Genomic DNA, 23103 nt, shown 5'->3' on the forward strand with positions numbered 1-23103 from the left:
AAGAACACACGATGTTAGAATAAAGGCTAGTCAACAGATAAAAGCTTTGAGTGCTTTTAGGCAATTTTGTTGTTGTTTTGAGGACGGGGTAGTTAAACAAAACACCAGTGAAAGCAATGTCCTTCGTGCAAAAAAAATCTGAAGAACAGGCAGGTTAGCTCAACAAGACTTAGCCTGGGTGCATCAGGCAAGATGTGTCAGCTCATATGCATACTTGGTAAGTATCTGCACTGGTAGGTGCATCTTACACCTTCCATATGCTATGTGTGCTTGGTTAGCATACATTCAGGTTCAGTTAGCAGGTCACTGTACAGCTGTATTGTTTGAACTCCTCGTTTAAGCAATTCTAACCAAAGATTTTAGTTTGATTTGCTAAGTATCAGACTGAGCATCACATGTTTGAGCTCAGGAAAAGCAAGGCACTCTTAAGGACCCTTTAGTACAATTCTGTAAGGCTGGCATTGGTGCTCATCTCTTAACACTATGCTGAAGCAGTACTCCAGGTAATTTTTAAGAAATGCTGGAAAAAAACTGTTCCTTCACAAACCTTCTCTGTTGTCTTAAAAAGCAAAGCAGCTCCTCCACACTCCAGAAAGCCTTTGTACTTACTTATAATATCAAGCATCAAAGAGCACTGTTGTTCTACACCTCTTAAGATTCAACTTGTATGTAGCAGAAACTGCCACGTTACACAACAAGTCACCTCAGGCCACATCAGCACTCCTGTGGCTTTTTAAAAAGACATACAAATGGAGAGGGTGACTCAAACCAACCCGATAAATAATCAGGACTGCAAACAGTAGTTTCTGAAATACTTTCATTACTGTGTGGAAAACCAAAAATGACTTTAACAAATGTTTTAAGAAGCAGGCATCCTACTCATTTCCTATTTGCTTCCTCACAGAGACGAGGTCACTTCTACTGGCCAATAATTTCTTATAAACATATCTAACTTTGCTACAATTGTCAAGAAAACGGCCTGACATCCAGGTCCATTTTGCAAATGTTGGTTTGCAATTCACATACATTAGAATATAGTTCACCTGGGAGGGACCTACAAAGATCATCGGGTCCAGCTGCCCGAGAACTTCCCAAAAACTAAAGCATATCGTTGAGAGCATTACCTCTTGAACAGGCATGTCCAACCTGCAGCCCACTGTGGCCCACCCCCTGCCCCATGCCATCTTGGCGGCAGCTGGCACATGCCCATCACTCAGCAGCAACCAAACTTTCCACTGTGATACGGGAATTTGAGAATAAGATTCAAGACTGCAAAAAAATTACTTTTTTTTTTTGTATATTTGCAACTCCGTTTTCAGTCAGCAAAAATACACGACCTATTAGATACCTGCTACGTAGGAAAAAAAAACCAATGAAACGTAAAGGTTGCCATGTAACTACCTAAAGACTCACCTGTGAAACTCAGTTTGCAAAACTACCTCTCACTTTCTAGCTCTGTCTCTCTCCTCAGTACAACATTAAACGTGCTCAGAGTCACTGATGGGACTCCTACATGAAAACTGATCTGGTTTAAAATCTGAGCATAATTCAGCTGCCAGGAACACAGGCCATCATCCTACCTCTGGAATACAGTACCAGATCCACTGTTGGAAGTTAACAGAAAAAGCTTCAATGAAGAGTAGAGCCCAAAGAGTAACACTTCTCTCCACAGCATTGTAAAATCCACAATACTCAATTGCCACCACACAGGCTTTGTCAAGAGATGGCTTTTCCCCCATTCCACATTTTATAACTAGACAAAATTGAACTGCTTAATTAGCAAGTAAAATTTTACACAGCATATACCAAAATCCATACTGGCCATGTATTTCCACGTTAACATTCAATTAACACATTCTTCTGTGGAAGATTTAACACAACTGCTACCATCTCTATCATTAAATGGAGCAAGATGAGACATCTTCTGTCTGCACTGCTAATATGACAAATGTCTTGGCCACCTACAACCGCTTATACTCATTCTGACACCTTATTACTAAAGCTTCTGCCATACCCTCTGTAAACTAAGCAATACCATTTAGCCTAAATTGATTTGCTTCGCATTAACTTCATTATACCGACACCTATGCACCCAATAGGGTCCCAGACAAGCATGTGAATAAACTGAAATTAACTAGAATAAAATCACAGAACAGAAATAACATGGCCTGATGAAAAATGACTGCTTTCTTGCTATAGCTGTGAAAAGATCGAGGCCATCATTATTTGGAAAGTTAATTTCTGAATGCTGAACTTATCAGCAATGCTTCAAGGATATATTTAGCTGCTGTACTGTAGCTGTCATCTTAGATTACACTACTACATAAGTTTAAAAGCAACACATGTTCATAAAGCTGTTAAGAGTAAACATGCAAGCCCTAATGAAAAGTTTGTGTGGGCTAGGTTAACCCATACGTACATATAAAACTTAGGCATTACAGGGGAGGACTTCAGTAACTAGTTTATCACACTTTTCAGCTCTCAAAAGTACCTGCAAACTAATTTCTCAATTTAAGACAGGAAGAGATGAATAGCTCCCCTCATTACTGGAGAATAGCCTTTCCAAAACAGGCAGCTAGAAATAGACACAACATACTCTCCTCTCACAGGCTCAGCTTTCTTTCCAAGTCCTTTATCCTAGAGAATGCAATGATCCACACAAATCACGTAAGAAAAAAGGATCAGAATTGGGTATTCATTTTGTGTGCCCAAACCAAGAAATCCTTCCCAGCCTAACACTGCAAAGCTCAAGAGTCTGAGAGTGGTTCAGCAGCATTCATTCTCTGGATATGGCAAGGCAGGAAACATGCAGCCTTAACAAGCACCAGTAAGACATACAATCTGAAAGCCAAAGAGAAGAAAACAGTAAGCTGAAGGGGAAAGACACTGAAAAGAGTTTGACAGCAATTCTTCCTTCCACAGAGTGCATTTGAAAAGACAATTTGTGGCAGTCTCACTTGATGATATGAAGTATCTTAAGCCACAGGAGTCTGAACCACAATCTTCTGTAGAAGAGACCACTTTATAACTCTTATCTGCTCCCCAAAATGCTGTTTAAAAAAAAAACAAAAACAGAGAGAGAAAGGTAATATATATTACAAATAAAAGAATAAAAGATTACATTTTCATTTTCATTCCTCTGTAGTATTTTCATTGTCTTCAAATTTGGAAAGTCTCAGTGCCTCTCCATTCAGAATATTTAGAAGTCAAGAGTTTTAGTCCATGATTTCAGCTTAGTTTAAATCTCAAACTGTCCAAGTTATTTCTTACTTGTGCAATAAATATCAACACCTGATGATAATTTAGCATCCATTTGCAGAATGAACTATGGAGAGGTTCAATCAAATAAATCATTCTTAACTTAAAATCTCTGTAGAAAAGGCAGAATTTTGAGTTTACCACACACACACACACATCATGGGACACAGTGATTTATCCCGAATAAAAGGATAACATGGCAAAGTTCATTAACAAGCAAGATCTGCAGTCAAAACTCACTTTTGTTTTTAAATTTCACTATCCAACATTAAGCACTTCTGAACACATACTCACTTGCTCTGGTATACAACAGCCAAACCTTCCCTGCAATAGCTGTGATAATCAGCATGTAAACAGTCACAGCCAAAAACACAAGAAATAAATACCAGTATGGTAGTAAGTACATGAAGCAATCAAAAATCCCTGATGAGACTGAGTGGTCAAACTTCATAATCAAGTTGGTACTGAAACTCAATCTAGCATTCAAACAAATAAGCAAAACTTAATAGTAAGAATCAACTGCATTGACACAATAAAGTCATGTCAATGGAGAGAAGAATGACAGCAGAGAAAAAGTGACAGTTTTATTTACACCAGAAAATGCTTGTGACTGGAAATAATCTCAAATAAAACACTTCGAAAGCTAAACTACAACACCACTCTTCATTAAAAAAAAATCAAAACGCTGTTATACGAGGAAGGAATGTCATTTTCAGATTAGTGTAATGGTTGAAGACATCAACAGATTGTCTCAAAGGGATTGCACTCTGAAAGTGCTAGGAGAAGAACCGCAGTTTCCAGTCACATGTGAACCACATTTGGACTAAAATGCTTTCATGTTCCTTCCTCAAGTCATCATACCGTTGATGATAAACATAATCCAGTATTTCCTATTTCTGAACTGCCACAGTATGAAATACTTGCAACAACACTGTTTTTTGCTTCAAATGTCTCTCTAGGACTCGAATATTGCAGGTTGACAGTTGTTTGAAAGACCATGTAGTGGTTAGTATGACATTCCCAGTAAGGAACACCTGATGAGTTGCTAGAGACAAATACTTCTTTCTTTTCCAGTATTCTTGCTAAAACATTTAATTTAGCATCCATTACCTCAATTCTCCATTTCTCTATGGGTAATGCACCATTTCTGCCAGAAGATTTGTTCAAATATAGTTGTTACATTTTGCAACAACACACCAATGCAAAACAGCAAAGGCTATGTCATGGGGACCCAACTAGTTCCCCCAGACTACTTATTTTAGGGACCCACATTAAGTTGCCTGAAATAACAGATGTGAAACATTACATTCAGCTGTTCATTGAAGCAAACATACACTGGAGATGACACACTTCAATGCCTAAGCTAGAAAGACCTTTGAAACGTCTGCTAAAATTCCAGCTAGAGATGTCCAGAAAGGGAACGAGTCAAGAACAGACAAAGCAACAGAACCTGCTGAGCATGAGATCAGTGAGGGAACCAAGTCAACAGCTACGACGCTTCAGTTTCTGAAGCCAGCCTTGACATACTGACAGAAATATTTCATCTAATGTGGCACTCCTCAGTCATTTAGAAAGAACATTGCTTGGACTGCTAGAGTTGTTTCCAAACTATGCAACTGCAACAAAATAAATTACAAACAAAATCTTCCCATGCTTTTGTCATGCACCGCTGTACTAACAAACACACGATAAGTGCATAGGTATGAGGTGAAACACCATGTACACTACAGAATGACCAGTCAAAGACAAAAATTCCTGATATGTAACTTCAGATTATCAAACTACACCCTACTATATCCAGTTAGCTTAAAGTTAGCATGCTTCCCTAGTCTTACTCCTCCTATTGAAATAACTTTTTAGGTTACAAAGTCAAATATTTGCCTAAGATCACAAAATAACTAGAGACATTGAGAAGTTACTTTGCTAACAGAATTTTCTCCTTTTTCCACGTAATATTTTCTTTAAAGGATAAATATATAAAAAGATAAATATATAAAAAGGAGTTTTCACAGAATCACTGAAAGAGCTTCTGGAGATAATCTAGTCCGCTACCCTCTCTCTCACTAAAGCATGCTCCCTAGAGTAGGTTTTAAGAAAGTAATACCTGAACTTTGAATACTGATCAACTGTATGCACTAAATCACTGAGGGCTAAGTGGTATTAAATAAATGCTGTCAGTTGCCACTTGTTTTACAAATCTACATACAGCACAGTCAACATCATGCTAACTCTACAATTTTTCCTTACAGAATGCAGAGCTATAAGTGAAAGCAAAGTATTCCCACAGTACTTACAGATTCCTTTGTGCCAGTCTGGGATCTCAGAATATTGGAACAGGTCAACAGGACAGTCCAGCAGCATGCAAGACATTGATGTTATGCCATAGTAAAGTGCTCCTGAAGGGACCACTACCATCTCTTCTCCCTCATCTCCCGCAAAAAAACCAAGCCAACAACAAAGAACCATTTTAAATATTCTAAATGAAAAAATAAGTGAAAGCAACAGCAAGTTACGTCAGTGCTCTTCAGAGTAAGAGGCACACCAAGCCAAATAACAAAGAAAAAAACCCTTGAAATATGACAGTAAAATGACCGATACTCTAGTTCTTCAAAGTGAAGTTATTAGCAAGCCAGGGATGGAGAGACCTAAAAGGAGCAACTGCTACCCAAGCATATACAAGGAACTGCAGATCTACAGGTTCGATCAACACTCCTAACAGTGGAGATGTGAACAGAAATAGGGAACAGCTGATAGACAATAATTTTAAGATCTGCAGTGTCACTATTTCTATCACCCAACACTTGTGGGTAGGAAAACTATCATTATTTTCAAGATGACTGTGATAAAATACTACAGCAAATCCAGAGGTCTTCAGGCACCTTGAAGTTGTTTGTGAATCCAGTTTCCTTTAAACACCAGTCATTTTTCCACACTGATATCTGAGAGTTTGAATGTCATATACATCAAGATGGTCAAAATTCAATGTTTTGTCCAAATCATAACAGAATACTGATTAAAAATGCTGTACTTTAGAAGCTTTTTTAAAAAGACTGTATTTTATTCTCATACAACTCAATCATTTGACATTAATACATTTGGGCTAAAACTTAACATAACCAAACTAAGCAAAAAATTACACTGGAGCCAGTGAAAGAATAAGCACTGCAATCAAAAGAAATATTAAGCCTACAAGTGCTAGAGCATTGGTGCTAAGGCATTAATTTAATGAGACCATGTTGATGCACCAGCTACAACTGAGGTGCTATTTCACGGACTTCATCTCCCTTTGCTGATTTTAGTACTGGCCTTTGAAACTTGCAACTTACTAAGCTTTTAGCGATTACTTGCAGTGTTCCAGTGTCTTAGAAGCCAGTGATGCTGTTTATCCAGTGATGTAAATACGTATGCAACCACGTGTATGCAATGCAGATATGCATGATAACACAGTGTACCCTTTACTCCTCGCTGGCTTCATTACTCCCAGTAATGAACAGGCCACTGCTACACACTGTTTGAGGCTCCAAGGATTATTTTACAAGTGGTTAGCTTTTCACAAAAAGGATCTAGAAAATGAAGTCATTTGTTTGTCTTGAAACTATAGCAGCCGTCATTACTATTCACTTTACAATTGTTGCTCATCTGTGTAGTAAAGCTGGGCATTTCAGAAGGCATCAGTCATTCACAGCATGAGTGTCTCACTGCGTGCTCTCCAACACAGAAGAGGATCAGATTCCGCTATTCTAGAACTACTCAGAGTAATCTACAAAACCAAGAAAGTAATGTAAGATACTACCTCTTCCCATTTGATTATAATACTTGAAAGTGCATTTCAGTTTCAAGGCTCAGCAGAGGAAGGTGCTTCACGGACAAAGATGGATGAACTAAAAGCCATTTCATCTAACATCTTTACAGATGAGGGCAGTAACAGTTTTATCTAAGAAAGGAGAAGGCACTCCAGAAATAACTGGGGATTCAAAGCAAACCTACACTACAACCTACTTTCAGTTTACCTTTAGTCCTTACTGGAACTATTACATGCTTCCTGATCTAAGACTTACTTTATTTCCTTCTCCCACAAATTTGTCCACTGCATGGCTCAGAAACAGAAATATAGGTTGACACAGAGAAAGCCTAAACTGATCCTAAAACTTTGACTCACCTACTAATCAAATATCTGCAGCTGTAACAGAAAACTGCATGTGATTTGTCTGCTAGAGGAATACTAACCAGAGATCAACATATAGTTCATGGAGTGGACATATGGTATCATTGCCTCACACATCATTAGATGTTTAAGACAGACAAGATCCTTTGTAATATCAATACTACCAGTCTTAAAGACATGAGATGTCATTTGACAAGGGGCATAAGACGGCTTCCACTCTATCACTTACAGAGGAAAGAACTGAGTATCAGCCTGTGAGAAATGATTGCTTTTCTCACTGTATTAAAAGTTTAATCTAAGAATGCAACTCTTAACTCTCATATTACTTGCTTGTCATTTGACAGCAGATAAGTCATTATCATTACACTCTCACTGTTTTATCACAACCAAACACATTATACATTTGTTTCCTCCCCTTGGCTTTCTCAGAACTGACTTGAAAATGTGGTTTCCTTACTCATTAGGATCCATAAAGATGAATAATGAGAAAAAAAAATCACTTAAAAGATTCAAAAGTTACCAGATTAAAAGTATAATTTCACATTCAGCACACACACCCAGAAGCCACAAAACATCAAGCCAAAGGCATAATTAGCATTCAAACAGCATCACTCATTTCAAAGGCGTACAAAATGGAAAAGAACAATTTCGTTATAAGTAAGTAGTGAAAATGTTCAGAGCGTAGATATCATGTGTTCTCCAGTAACAGCTAAAAAACTACTAAATTGTCATCAACTATCATCACTAAATTGTCATTATCAATAAGTGTTTAAGAATTCCAGGATTAAAAAAAAAAAAGAGCTATGTTATTAAACCTCAAGATAACACATTCTGCAGTGCAGATAGCTTTAAAGAGGATATTTTAAAAACGAATGGGTAAAAATTAAAACTTGACTCCTTTATGAGCTTTTCAACATTTGATTTATATTTAAATGAAGGAAACAGAGGGCTTAGTATGCAATCACAGATGTTTTCTGCTGACATCACTTCCCCCTGCTTCCTCTACAAACATCCATCACAAGTAAAATTAACACCATGAGCTATTCTAGGAGGAAACTCCTGAGATGCATAAATTTACATGAAGCACCTTCTCACCATAAAATTTTCTGAACAGATGAACAGCAGATAGTACTTTTGAAAAGGCACAATTTTCAAACAGTGGATGTTTGAAACACTGAAAATATTTGTCTTCTTCAAATGCCATATTCAGACATCCTACAACTGATGTCTTTCACCTCTTCCACATATGAAAATCTTAGCTAGTCCAAGCATACTGTTTGGATAACCAGTGGTAGCCAGCTAAACAAAAAAACAGCTTTATGATTGCATCCCTACAATCAGCTTGGAGAGGGAGAATTCAGATCATGCTTCCATCCAGCAGCAGCTGATACAAAAGGAAAACTTCGTCTCGTCAGCAGCACACTCCTATCTTCACTCTAAGCTCTCTATTTACACTAGTCAGTAAACACAGATCTAAAATAAAACATTTAAAAATGGCATATCAGTGTTTCCCTGTTGTTACCATCATTACCAGTTTTGAATTGTTTCTGAAGGCATACTTTATGCAAAGTTTAGCTATTTACATGCATATTGTTTAGCTTTACCAGTAACAAGTGAGCAGAGCATCCACACACTTGAAGACAGGCACTGCAGCAGGTAGGTGGCTGCTTCACCTGCAGCTGCTCCTGACCCTGCACTCACCCCTTCCATCTTACTTTCTAGGAAGCAGGTAACGATGCAGCTTCTCTTAACTAGGAGCAGCTAACTAAAAGATGTAGGTTTCCTTTTCAGCTGCCATCCTTTCCCAACAATCCCGAACAAAAACTAGATGCCCCTGCCATATCCATTCCTGTAACTTAGGAGTCAATCTCATCGCCTCCAGTTCTTACTGCACATTTAGCACAAAACATATTCTGGCTTTTATATCTTCAGTTGTTTTCCAGCCCTTTGCGTCTGGCTACCTAACTTCTGTCTGCAAAGCAGAAACAGAGCCCTGTCACGATCTTTAGAGATCTATGTACAGAAACAAATGCAAAGTAATGCTAAAAAGCTACAAATAAGTGATTTACCAAGTAGTTATTTCCATACTGTATGACATCACTTTGGAGATTAAGAGACAGATATCTGTCAAGACAATCATATCTTAATAGTATGTCTAGCACTCTATAAAATTATGCAGTTTCACACAGGATACAATGATCCTTGAAATACAGAATACAAATATGGTACAGACTTGGACAATACCCTTCTATCAGTATAATGGATTTGACTTTGTGTGTGGGTCCAAGGCTTTCTAGGACAACCACATGCAATCTCATGGCCAACCAGCACAGTCAGCATTGTTAGAACACAATACCAAAAAAAAAAAAAAAACCCAACGGTGTGAGATAGGTTTGGGGCTACATGAAAACTTTTAAGAAATCATAAAGCTTTGAGAGATGCTTTAGGTAGATTTCCTGCTGTCATTTCAACTCTTCCTCAAGGGCTCTAAGAATAACAACAGAGCTGGGAAGTGCATACCAGGAAAAATAGTCAAGCCTTTACACCCCTGATTACATGGACACAGACATTTAGGATCAACTTGGCAAGCTGTTATCCAGTGAATCCATGGTAATTAACATGCACTTCAAAGTGTACTGGGTACTGGCATTCATGAAGCTGCCTGTAAAGCATGTTAGCCTCCAGTTAATTACTTGTGTTAAAAGAAAGGGTACCGGTAGAGATCAATACTGCAGAATTTGTTTCTTCACCAACCACTGGGCAGCGTGGTCTAGTGGTTGGCGACCCTGCACTCAGCAGAGGGGTTGAAACTCGATGATCTTTGAGGTCCTTTTCAACCCAGGCCATTCTATGATTCTATGACCTAAGGCTTGTGCTAGAAGTGTGTACGCATGTGTATTAAAAAAATAGGAATAATTAATTCTGTGACCTCTTATATAGAACTGGCTTTCTGAAATGCAGAAAATAATGCTTAATGGACACTTAATTGAGAAAACTTAATTAGGACACTGGTTGATTAAAATAATTTCAACAGAATAAATGTCCATCTGTATTTGCATGCCCTGATGAATTGCAGTACGATGGATAGCAAGTTCACCTATCTCTTCAGGAGCAGACTTGGAGTAAACTTCACCAGAAGATTCAAAGAACAAAGTCTTCAAAGTCAAGTTCCCTGAAGTACGTGCATTAACAGCAATCTTCCTGTACAGCATAACTTCAAGCAACCAGGAACTCCCAACAGCTAACTCAAATCTTTCACACTCCCATGGGAAAGGTCTGCAGAATCAGTGCAAGACCTGTTATTGCTTCTACAGGTTCAATTAACACTGAAGATTGGTAGGTTTCAAACACTCTCTGTAAACGCTAACTCTGTTTCTCTTGCAGCTTCTCTTCCTACCCTTCTGCAGTTCTGAAAATTCATCCAACATTACCTTGCTCACATCTCTCTAGAGCAGATAATTTCTCTCTACAGCACATAATAACACCACATTTCCACCATTCTTCTCTCATTGGCTTGGCTATGACTCAAAGCCTTTAAAACACAGGGTTCTTAGCTTGCTTCATATCCATTTTCCCTTATGCATATAAAGTTAACTCAGCCAAGATAACAGCTCAGTCAATGTCTCAATTAACAAATCACCAAATGGTATTTAAAAATTACTTTCATTAAAACCATTAATGTGGAAACCATTGTATAACTCTGACGACTGCTGAGTCAACTGTACTTGCACTCAAAATGGGTGCCTGAAGTCCATCCTTCCCATCTTCTCCTCCCATCTGCTCCCTTTAGCTCCAGATGTGATGGAGGTAAAAAGCACAGACATTCTCAGAACAGTACGCAGAGCCTCGGAAGTCTGCCATCTGGATGGTTTTATATACAGTTACTGAAAAATCATTTGCTTTACTTCTCATATAACCTGTGTTTAGTATCTTGTGACAAGAGCATTCATCACTGTTACAATGCCCATACCACTCAGCCTAGGTCAGTAAGGCAGTGAAAGATGGTTTACCCGCAGCAATGGATGACATTTGAGAGGTGGCTCTTTTTCTCTTAGTGAAATAGGCCACAATGTGCAAAATGGATAAGAAAACTTTCAAACCTTTGAAATAGCAAGCTTTCTTCAGCAGAAAACATATTTACCTTCTTCTCCTCTATCTTTTGCTATGTTTATTGGAAAGAGTCATGAGAATACAAAAATATGTAATAGAAATTAAATGAAACAACACTGATACACAAAAAACCCCACTGATAATCCAGGAAAAAAAAAAACACAAAAACAACCCTATTAATTATTTCTAAGCAACTTTGAGAAGAAACAGGGATGGCTAAGAAAGAACAAATCTCCCCACAATGTATTTGCTCCCAACTGGATTTTTTATTTTAAACCTATCCCTTCTCAATCAAGTTTTAGGAGAGGTAGAAACAAGAATCAGGAAGCACATTAACAGGAAACTGACAATTACAAGTGTTAAATTCCATATGGCAACTTAGTTTAAAACAATCACAGAAGAAACCGAACTATGTATACTGAATTCTGCTCAAATCACTATTTCCTTCTCAAATGAAGGAGACAAATCAGATTAGTAACTCACACAGAAGAGCTGGATGATACCAGTTTTAGAAAAGTGATGCTACATTACCTAAGCCCAGATGAAGGCACGCTATAGCTCCAGAAGTAACTCGTTTCATCAGTTTGAACTGGAAGCTCATAACACTGCTATCTACACCCTAAGAAGCAGAGCACTTCTATGAAGAGGACTAGATTCCCTGGGGGATTCGGTTCTTCCCAGCTTGTGCTGCCTCAGTCCCATCTTTCACTTTACCCTGCTATTGTATTCAAGGTACCCAGAAGGCCCACAGCGCTAACCTAGCCTTTACACCTTTTATGAGGAAATACTCAAGCACACATGCTCCAGAGAAAGCAAGAAATAGCTCCAAGTGGTTCTCTATCAGATATGGTCATTGTTCAAGCCTACAAACTACACAGAAGTTCAAAGTTAGGCTATTTCCTTCACTGCAGTCAGCTGTACTGGAAAAGGTGAACTCATATGCATGGTATTGTGCATGAGAATGAGCTTTTTCAGTCGAAGGTTTGTACCAATCTGCCTAACAGACTTCACCACTACAGCTTTTAGAACACAACCAGTGCTATGTTCATACTGCTAGCTAAGAAGAGCATTCATGGCAACTTCTGAAAAGGCAGATGGCACAAATTTATCTCCTCCTTTAAACAAATTATCATTCTCATTTCCTCCCAAAATTCTCTCAATTCATCCATCTCAGCCCAAGCCTTTTACACTATATGATCTAATGTAATGAAAGGGGATTCATGAATAATTTATGTAAAGATTTCAGATAATTCATTGCAATGCTCATAGAATACTTCAAGACATGTGGAATCGAATGTTTTTTTTTTTTAATAAATTGGATATGACGGCCGCCTCTACTTTCTACACTTGTAACCAAGAACAATTCTCCACAACTGAGACAGCATGTTATTTCTCAGCTGTAGAATTATAACCAGAGAAAATATATCCCTTCTATATTGGTAGCTAAGGAAGCTATGTAAAGTGTTTGGCAGCAAAAAATTCATCATCCCATCCTTAAAGAACTGGGTACCAAGCATTCTCACTGTTGACATCTTATCAAGATGCTCTCTCATAGCTAAAGGAGCACTGTATAAGAAGGTTCCCTGTAAACATACGAACCTATCTTCTGCTTTCACAGATGCTATCAGTTCCAAAGGTCTTCATCAGGATCAGTTTTAGAGCAGGTAGTTACACAGTACAGACCTTCATGGACACAAGGAAACAGCCTGGCTTACAACAAAACCAGGAACGCTATGCTGCTATGGAATGATAGCAGGCTTTGTCCTCCTCCCAGCTCTCATTTAAGCCTTAGCTCCCAATAAATGCCATAGATACAACTATTGCAGCCTACTTCATTTAGCTGCAATAAATAGATGCTTTGTTTCCAAGTTTGAAGTACAGAAAGAAGGCCCACCCCACGCATTTGTGCAAGCAAACTGGAATGCAACAGCATAAAGGTCCTCAACTATTAGTGGCTTCACATTTACAACATACAAATTTGTTATTAACTTGTCAAAGCTGAAGACTTAATGCATTAGCTCTTCTCCACCTTAAAAAGTACTGTATACACCACAAACATATGTACATACAGCATACAACAGATGCTTTTAGTCTCCTTGACTGTTAGATAATTGCTCATATATTCAAATGCGTGTTGAGACCAGCAACTTCCATTGCACTGCAAAGAATTAGAAAAGCGTGAATACTTAGAGGTTGCATGGTAGCTTTCCACCCCCCCAACTTATTCTGATTATACCTTAAGATTTTGCTTCCTCTGACCATTTCAGAACTCTCACTAAAACTTCCCGAAGAAATTCAGTTCTGCAAAAAGTACAACTGAAAAAGATGATACTTCAAATCTGAGACAAACACATTTTCTGTAAGCATGAAAGACACATGACTGCAGTACTCCAACTGACAAGAAGTGATCACTGCTATTAGCACCAGCTCTATATACTGGACACTTCTAAGGGAAATTCCCAAATACATGGTCTGGAGAAGCAACAGTCTCAATTTTCACAGAAGCGTCATATTCAAATACATTTAATCAAAGAGGAGACTCTTGACCTTTTTTATTTTCCACAGACAAGATATATGAGTGCAGGGGTTATTTAATAACTTTAAAATATAGAACGTTTTCTTGGAAAGATGAAGAGAAAATATGGGAGAGAGAAAAGAATTGGCTAAGGAGAAATATGAAGAGAAGAGAGATTAGTTTCATTTAGCAAACAACAGTTGGGAAGTGGCAAACGAAAGTAACAGTTACAGCTTAATGGGAAACATCTATGTAAACAGGAGCTGCAGTTAACAGAGGAGACGTTGGACTTAAGAGAAAATTTTGGATATCAATCCTTGTGCTGAAGGCTATGAGGGTGATTCAAGTTTCTGTAATCCTTTTTAAAAACAAAGGCTGCTATTCAACCAAAAAACCGTATGTTTAATATTTCAGTCATCTCAAAGTTTGTGACCAATAGCCGTCTTTGTAAAAAAGTTCATAACCACAAGACAAAAATCATAGTTAGGCAGTCTCATTCATCTACATTTTCCTCACATCCCAAGAGTTTAGATCTGATGACAAATCAGATGAGCAGACTCTGGACCTCATCACCTTCTATTGCTGACCTGTGTCAGGGGTGGAAGGGAAGCTCCCCTAGATGGGCATTTTCAGTGAAGGAAGGAGAGAAGGCAGAGGAACCAGAAGTACTAAGTGTAATCATGCTGATCTGAAGCCCTGGACTAATTATTAGTACTGTTTGTCACTGCCAAAATAAACTGCATTGCTGCTGCTATAGTTTTACCAGTGGGTACAATAGTTGTTCTCACATTTAGCACCATAATCCCTGTCCATCACTTCTCTTTAGGACAAAAAGAAACAAACAAAAAATTTGTCCTGTTACTCAGTTCTGAAAAAAAAAAAAAAAAAACAAAAAACAAAAAAACCCATACAGTGTAATCATGATGAAAAAAGGTATTCCGCCAGTGGTACTCTAAAAATATCAGTAAAATGAGACAATTTAACATGGTAGCATAGCAATAAATAAATTGTAAGCGTACCAAATGGATGGTATCAGCTCTCCAATAGAAGGCAGTTTTCACACCTGAAACTGAAATAAAGCAGTAATTTTGATCAAAAGTTGTCCTCTAGAAATAGTAGAACAGTAAGTTACTGCCAGTGTACATTTGGGGAGAAAATTATTCTAGTTACTACCACTGACACTATGATCACCTAGGATAGTTCTGCATGTACAGGAATGAGCACTGAAACCAGTGATGAAACAATGAACACATGCAAAGGAATGAGTTATCGTTAGCTGTTACAGCAGTTTTATCTCCAGCATTTTGAATCAAAAGACATACGTAATGAAAGTCCAAAGCTGTTAAATTACAAAATCTCAAACCACTAAGAGAGAATTACAATATAATGACCAAAGAGATGGGTGTGGAGAGGTGGGGCACAAGTGAAGGAGATGCTGTGCAAAAACAATCGCTGCTCATGACCCAGTTGTGTCAGTCATGGAGAGGCTGAATCAGACAAATCTGATTTTAGCTTCTCTGAAAAGGGTAAAAGGACGGAGAAGGATTGACATGAGTCTACTCGCAGCTCATCTTTTTCAGGCTAATTCAAAATTTCTCTCACAGTTTTACTACCTTGATTTGGTAAATGATACAGAACAAATACTTAGGCAGATTACTTTCACTATCCCTCCAGTTCAGCCAGAAGCCAAGCTTAACCACATCTTCCCTTCCACAACTGAATCACACCATGCACAAAATAATGGCATACCACTAATTTTGCTGTATTACCCAGCTACCAGATACAAAACATTTTACACTGCAATACAGGACTTGTGCTTCTCATTCTGTCCACCAGAAATCACTGGCCTAAGACTCATGTTGTTCCAATGGCACTGCTTTCAAGATCAAGCATCAAACATGTTTTAAGTAATCAGCTGCTTTCAACAAAGTAACACTTAATCACTGCAAAATCTAGAGATATAAGCAGTATAGCATGTAAGGAGAATGCTAGTAACTTCACCAGCTCATGGCTCAAGGTACGCTGGTTTTGGAGTACAGCTTGTTGAGGGCTGGAAGGTACAGCGCACTGTAAGTGAGTTTGAACAAAAATAGAAAGCCATGAATGGAGGAGAGGGGGAGAGCCACAGGGAAATCCCCTTCTTTCTCACTTCTATTTATAACTGAAGGCAAGTAAGGTCATTTCCAATTTATCACTCAGTTCTCAAGCAGCTTCTGCTGGAGTGGGAGAAAGTAACAAAAGGTACATGTATATCAAGCAAAATGCCCCAAGGCAATAAGTGTTAAACCTCACAAGCTAAGAACTTCATCAGCTATTCATAAACTTTGTAAGACAAATGACACTGACTATCTACCAGACAGTAGTAACCAAGTCAGGGTTCTGCGTGTTATTTGTTTCAACATCAAATGCAATGAACTCTAAAGTATCTGGCATCGAAATGAGGAGTAAAGAAGTAAAACTAACACTGGTTTCCTTATCAGCCATGGGAAAGAATAAATTCTGCATTGGTTGGACTTATTTGAAACTTCTGTTAGACTTCAAGTGTCCTTTAGATAGAAGGCTTCAACAGTTAGAAACATTCTTTCAAAGGGAGTCTGCAGCTTCCAGCCCAACCTAGAAAAGGAGGATGAGATTAAACACATCTTCATTTCCCACCAAAAAAAAAAAAAAAAAAAAAAAGGTATCAAAGCACACTGCTGATGAAGACTTTCATCCTAATGTCACGCAGAATCTGTCCTAATGTCATCACACTAACCTGAATGACGAACATAGGAATGCTCTTAATTTTGAAGGGTGCAGAGGGGAGTTGACACATTGCAAGTCAACTAAGTCTTCTGCCAACTCACTACCCACACATTTTTCCATCCCACCTACATGAAGAAGCCAAGTATTATACTTCAGTGCATTTAGGCTTCTCATTTCTGGAAAAATGGAATAGTGGTGAACAGTCAGCTAACCACATGGGAGGCTCTTGCACACAAGAGTATCAGTCTGCATTTTCTTTGCTCGTCTTAAGCAGGAGACAAGCTTTAGAAACTGGTTTACTTGAGAGCTTAACATAGCATAGTGACAAGAATTCAGTTCTTCAAGGTTTATGTGATAACTTTTGTGTCTTCTCACAAGCAGCTCTTACAATGTGGTACCAACTGCAAACCAATTTAACTTTCCTTGAATTGAAGCAAAATGGCTTCTGGAGAAAAGCATGCATGAAGTTATGCTACGTGCTGGTGAGATCTGCTTTAAAACAGCTTTTAAAAGTAGAATCCAGATTTTAAGCAACCTTGACAATTTACACTGGTTGAGTCAACATCCTTGCATGAATTTAACATGCTTGAAGTCTTTCAAAAAATTGTATTTGAGAAAAAAGGACAAGTCGCAGTCATTCATGCAACACAAGCATCTCCAGCTTCACTGTAATTCCTGCGTGCACTGCCACACACCACTTAAACTCCACGCCAAGCTCAGGCTCCTCTCTAGACACCAAACAAGTCTCACCCCTTAATGTGGTAAGAATTTATAGCAACTTCTCTACAAGATTCAATACCTGTCAATACACAGATAAAACCCCTACTTTTGCACAGAACATACTGAACAGAGAAGAAAACTGTATTAGTGACAATTATTCAATCTCAATGGTGCATCCCTGCTCTGCTTGGTAATAAGCATTTCTCACAAGCATTTGGAATGAGTTATTTGTTGCAAACTATATTCAACCAAAACCACAAGGACTGTTTTCAGTATCAGCACCAAGCAATTGAAACACATGCTCCCTAGGAAGCGCAGCTAAGGGAGCACCAGAAAAGAGCAAGTACTCATGCTGCTTTCCATGAGTTCAGGTGCTACAACCTTGCTAACTGGCCACTGAATTTTTGTGGGTTTTTCTGACGGCATTCATCTGAAGTCTTGAAACTGTCACCTAGCTAAAGAGACACGATCACCTAAAGTTTAACTGCAATAGGATTAGCTCCTTCCAAAGCAGGATATTAACTTCAGTTCTGGTCACTGTGCATGCAGACACTCCTTTTCCAAGGAATGACACCTTTGCTTTCACAAGCTGTACTTCAGTATGCAGCTACTAAATATTTCAGCATTGTTTACCAGAGGAACTGTTTGGGAAGACAGAAAAAAAGAAAAAGCAGGAAAAAAAATGAGAAAAACATATACATATACACATTTACACTAAATACATGAAATCCACAAATAACAGAAGCAGGTATTTAAGAACAGAAAGTTAAATGCCAAAATCCAAGAAATTTATTTTTGAATGTTGGGATAAGTAGTAACAAAGAATAACTGACAATCAACTTTTATCTTAAGTATATACATCAGATAATTACAGTGCACCAAAAATGGACTCCTCATATTCCAGGTACAAGTCAAAAATCAGCAAAATCTGCAGAAGTATGCCTTTTCTCAGGAAACCTAATATTTTCACATCATTGCATAAAAAAAAAGCAGTTTCCAGATGTGCCCCATCAGGATTTAGTGATGGTAGGTGTTACTTTAAGCTTATTCAACAAATGCCAAGCCTAATCTTACTGTAGTAGGGATTCTGTTTCCTTAATTCTCTTAATTTCAAAAGAGTTCTGAAATTAACACTGATGGGCAAAATCTGTTCTCTAGGCTTCTCTTGTGTCACTGGAACACAGCAATGCAGACTTTCAGTGAATATATAAAGGGTGAGGGCGATACAAGTTTAATAAAGCTTCAAACTCAAGGTACAGGTCAATATCTGCCTTCAGAGTCAGTATTTCAGATCCGAATCTGACATTTGGGCTTAGGAACTTGATTTGCTACGGCACACATAATTACCTCTCCCTCACCCACCAAAGTCTCTGCCTTCACTTTTCACAGAGCAAAAACATGCCCACGATGCTCCTAAGAAGGGATAAATCGTCACCACTCAGCCAACGCTACACATCCAATGCAAGGAAAAAAACTGTTCCCCCTACAGTCTCTGCTTTAACTGTGCTGAGGTTGAGGACCTCTACTGTCCCGCCCATGTGGCTACCCCAGCTCTGATCCCCGAAAGAGTTCCAGGGCCCACAGATTGGCTACATGCTATAACAAGAGAATGAAGTGTCAAGTGGCAGAATAACTTGGCTTTAGACTACCAACTCTACTTTTCTCACAGAGAGAGAATTGAGAATGCAGAAACAACTGATGCCAGTAATTCACTGATACAGGATGCAATAATTCTGTAAAAAGGTTTACCACAAAAAAATAGCGCCAGAACACAACTCACTTCTGAACACTTCAGCAGCTTACGCATAAATAATAGCCCTTGCCACTGAGCTATAATAACCACATTGGAGCATTCAAACCAACACCACAGCCTTGCTATCCAACCGTTATCAACTTTTTATAAAGTTACTTTGCAACGTGCCGTATAGTAACACAAACTTCAGCAGCTGCTCTGTGTGTGCACACATGTGCATCTATGTGAAATTACTTTTGGAGCAGGCCCTCTTGCTAAAGCTAGACCTTTTACAATTCTAAGCCACTTGGAGATGCCTTTAATATGAATTACTAGAATTTCCAAAGGCAAATTCCCCACAAGTACAAGGCCTCTACTCATCGCCAGAGGCACAGTAGATAAAGCCTCAGATGCACAGCTTGTCCCCAGCACCTCGACTCATCTGCCATGCAAAGCAGCACCCACTGCTGCTTCCTGCTATTCATTCCCATCCCAAAGAGAGTTAGGTCTCACTGAATAAGCGTAAAGGTAAATGTCACAAATAAAATCAAGACAAGCTAAATTGGAGACACTTCCTACAACAGAATTTAACTCCAAAAGAAAAAAAACAACACCTAACTGTAAATCACATAGAAATAAATGTTGGTACCATACACTCAGAGCTTCTCGAGGTCTGCTTCTATGTAGAGACAGTTGCTTTCTGTAACTTGTCATGCTAGTACAGAGACTACTCCACAGGTAGCAACGCTATTTTATTTTAAACAATGAGGTACACCTCGAGCAGGACATTTTAAGCAAGAGTCTAGCCAAGAAGAGATTAGTCCATATCACCCCATTGTAAATTTTCAGTCTTTACAAAACTGTAACTACAGGTAAAAAACCTACTTCTCATTTTTCCTTTTATCCATGTAATTTCTGTGCTCATTCCACACTTTTTCCTTCGGTTTTAAGAAGTTCCTTGTAAACAACTGAAAAAGAAACTACCTGTTTTGCCTTTCCCTTTTACTAAAGGACTTATCTACAATCCCACCTTGTGTCTGAGTCCTCTCAGGGGCTGAAGTTGTATTTCATTCCTAACAACTCACGTGACAGCTACAGAAAGCCGAGCTGCACGCGGAGATACACTTCTTGGGTGGGTACCAAGACAGTATTGGAGCCTGATAGCAGATGTTTAGCAGGTACTTGAAATTTATCTTTAAGGGAAGCCCTGTAGCTTAAGGATGAAAACTACATTTTAGTGGCTGCTAAACAAACTGAATAAGAATTGCTGCCGCTTCTTAGAAGTCCCAAACAAAACTAAACAAAACTAAAAAAAAAAGAGACTTCAATCACTTAGGAATGCTTATTTCTAAAAGTTTACCTGGCATGACCCGAGGCCACAATTCACAAAGGGGTGCTCATGAAACTTTGCATGTTGTCACAAAACACAGGGGTCACATTACCAAACACTACCTTTTAAATACAAGAATGTGAGGTCAGCAAAGGCAAGGAATTCTGACCAGGGAAATGCACCAGTGGTTTAGAGCACTCTGTAGCTGTGATCTTGCTCAACTCAGCTCCATTCTGGCCCCAAGAAGTGCTATTATGCGTTTTGTGCACAGATACTGGGGAAGATTTCAGTTTTCCCTCAAAATCCATGTACATTAACTGGTACAATCATGGCAAAACCAACAACTTTTTTCTAACATACAGTTATGCACGGAGACTGAATCCTGAACACATCAACACCTGAGCAAACAGACTTCAAATCCCCCCACCCTGCCCCACTTTGATCACCTGCAGTTAAGTACAAATACCACCACCACTCGTGGCTTCATCCATAGCTTTCCAGTTCCCAGGTGAGGAAACCGGTTACATATCACTTACACTACATCTAGTTCTCACACAGTAAGACAAAAATAAAAACAGGGCTTCAGTGTTCAGGTGTAGTGCATGCAGAGCAAGGAGGTAGCACACCAAACTGCAGCCTAAAATGAAGAAGTTAAGAACAAGCAAGCAATCTTACCGAACTGTGAGACAGTGAAACCCAGAAACTAGATCCACATAGATGGGCTATGGCATGTCATTACCATACTGTCAGCAATGATACAAGTAAATGCTTCATAGAATCAAGGAAGACAAGATAACAGACAGCCAAGAATGGTAAACAGTTCCCTCTAAGGACAAAACGTCACCCACTCATCCAGCACGCGTTAATCCGTCTGAGCTGATCCCACACATAACCATATCCTCTGCATTCAATGGCCTCGGACAAGGCCCATTAGACTCTGCATTTCTCCTTCTCTCCTCTTAATACCTGGGTTTGTGATGTACTTAATTTGTAGTCTGGCCCGTCCAATATCACATGCAAAATTTAGTTAACCACTTTCCTCACAGGTTTTAGTCTTCTTTTCAGTTATGCTTCTCTGGTCCCCTTCAGCTGCTTTTAGATCTGGTTAGAATCACACTGCGGCTGAACATGCAATTCACTTCCAGTCAGACTGACTTGGGCCTTCCAACTGCAAATGCAACAACCAAACTTTACTTCTTACTTCTTAAAATCTATAATTTTCCAGAGTGTGGGTACATAGAAGACCTTGAGTTCTCCTTTAGGGTCCACACATCCTCAACTAATGCACATAACATTTCCAAGGTGTACTATAAATATCGCAACAAAATGATCTCATTTTCTCATTTTCCGCAGCCTTTGCCTTTTTAGAATGAAGCTGGGCATTCCCTCCCTGCAATACTGCCTTCAGAGATACCCTAACGTCGGAGGCTTGCCACTGGCTCCTTCTGCCTGACCCTGCATTCCAGCTGCACAGTAGCGGTGACTACTTGATCCTTCCCTCAGATAGTTCAGATGCCTCTTGCTAATGAGAGATATTTCTTTATATTGGGAATAAAAATTAATACAAGATAATTTTGTAGTCAAAAATAGGAGAATTACAAGGAATTGCAGAACTTGCAGGCTACAGGGAACTGAAACATTCAAGTTCTGATTCCTGATCTCATTTATTTATTTATTCATTTATAGCCTCATTCATGAATTTAGATTCTTTCCTATCACTTCAGTGTTTTTACCTTGACTAAATTATTGTTTCAGTTCTATACTACAATCACATTCCTACCATCACTCTTCCCACTGGATTACTGCAGGTTTTTTCCTCATCAGGGACCATCATTTCTGCCAGAAATTCATTACCTGCCTCTGCTGCTTCCACTCTCCTCTTTCCCTCTGGCAATTACCATTTTGCTGTTTCCCCCTAGGCAGTATTTGGCTTATTTTAATTGGACAGTCAAAGATAAGACGTACCTGCCACCAGTGCCCTTAAGGACAATTAATGTATTCACTGGTACACATCTGAGCCTGATTTTTACCACCAGTAAGTTTTCCAAACTGTTTCATGCCTATGTATTTCATCTACATTCAAACCTTCCAAAAAAAAAACCAAAAAAAAAAAACAAAAAAAACCCACAGCTTTCCCACCTCTGTCAACAAACTGCAGTAAAAGCTAAAATCTACCTGGAAAAAAGGAAAATTTATCATATTACAGATACCAGCTCCCAGAAAAGGTAAGAAATCTGTCAACATAAATATAAGAAGCAGATAGGTGCTGAGGAAAGCACTGTGCAGCACCGAAGGCCTTCCTACACTGAAGACAATCCTATTGCGTAATAGGTTCTCACATCACTCAACAGGAATACTCTACAGTTACAAATGCCTCTCTCTCAGCTGTTAAAAATGTAAATTGTTATTCACCTTGAAAAACTGAATGGCCCATGTAATACCATTGATTCTTTATCATCTTAACTGTTATTTGCTGTGATTCACAAGAGTGAGACCCTCCTGGCTTCCTCCTGTGTTAAACATCACTT

The 23103-nt window shown here is 38.8% G+C and overlaps 1 protein-coding gene across 4 annotated transcripts in view; it reads right to left on the reverse strand.

The window, feature by feature from the left end:
• Positions 1-23103, reverse strand: part of TLN2 (talin 2) — a 151939-nt gene that overhangs the window by 124239 nt on the left and 4597 nt on the right. The window contains exon 1 of one of the 4 annotated variants that reach the window (XM_021407156.1): positions 15068-15086. The exons of the other annotated variants lie outside the window; for them this stretch is intronic. The gene's annotated coding sequence lies outside the window, so the exon portion shown is untranslated. Of the gene's footprint in view, positions 1-15067; positions 15087-23103 lie in introns of those variants that run through there. 4 annotated transcript variants of the gene reach the window in all.

The sequence above is a fragment of the Numida meleagris genome, chromosome 9 (genome assembly GCF_002078875.1).
Source record: "Numida meleagris isolate 19003 breed g44 Domestic line chromosome 9, NumMel1.0, whole genome shotgun sequence".
NCBI lineage: Eukaryota > Metazoa > Chordata > Aves > Galliformes > Numididae > Numida > Numida meleagris.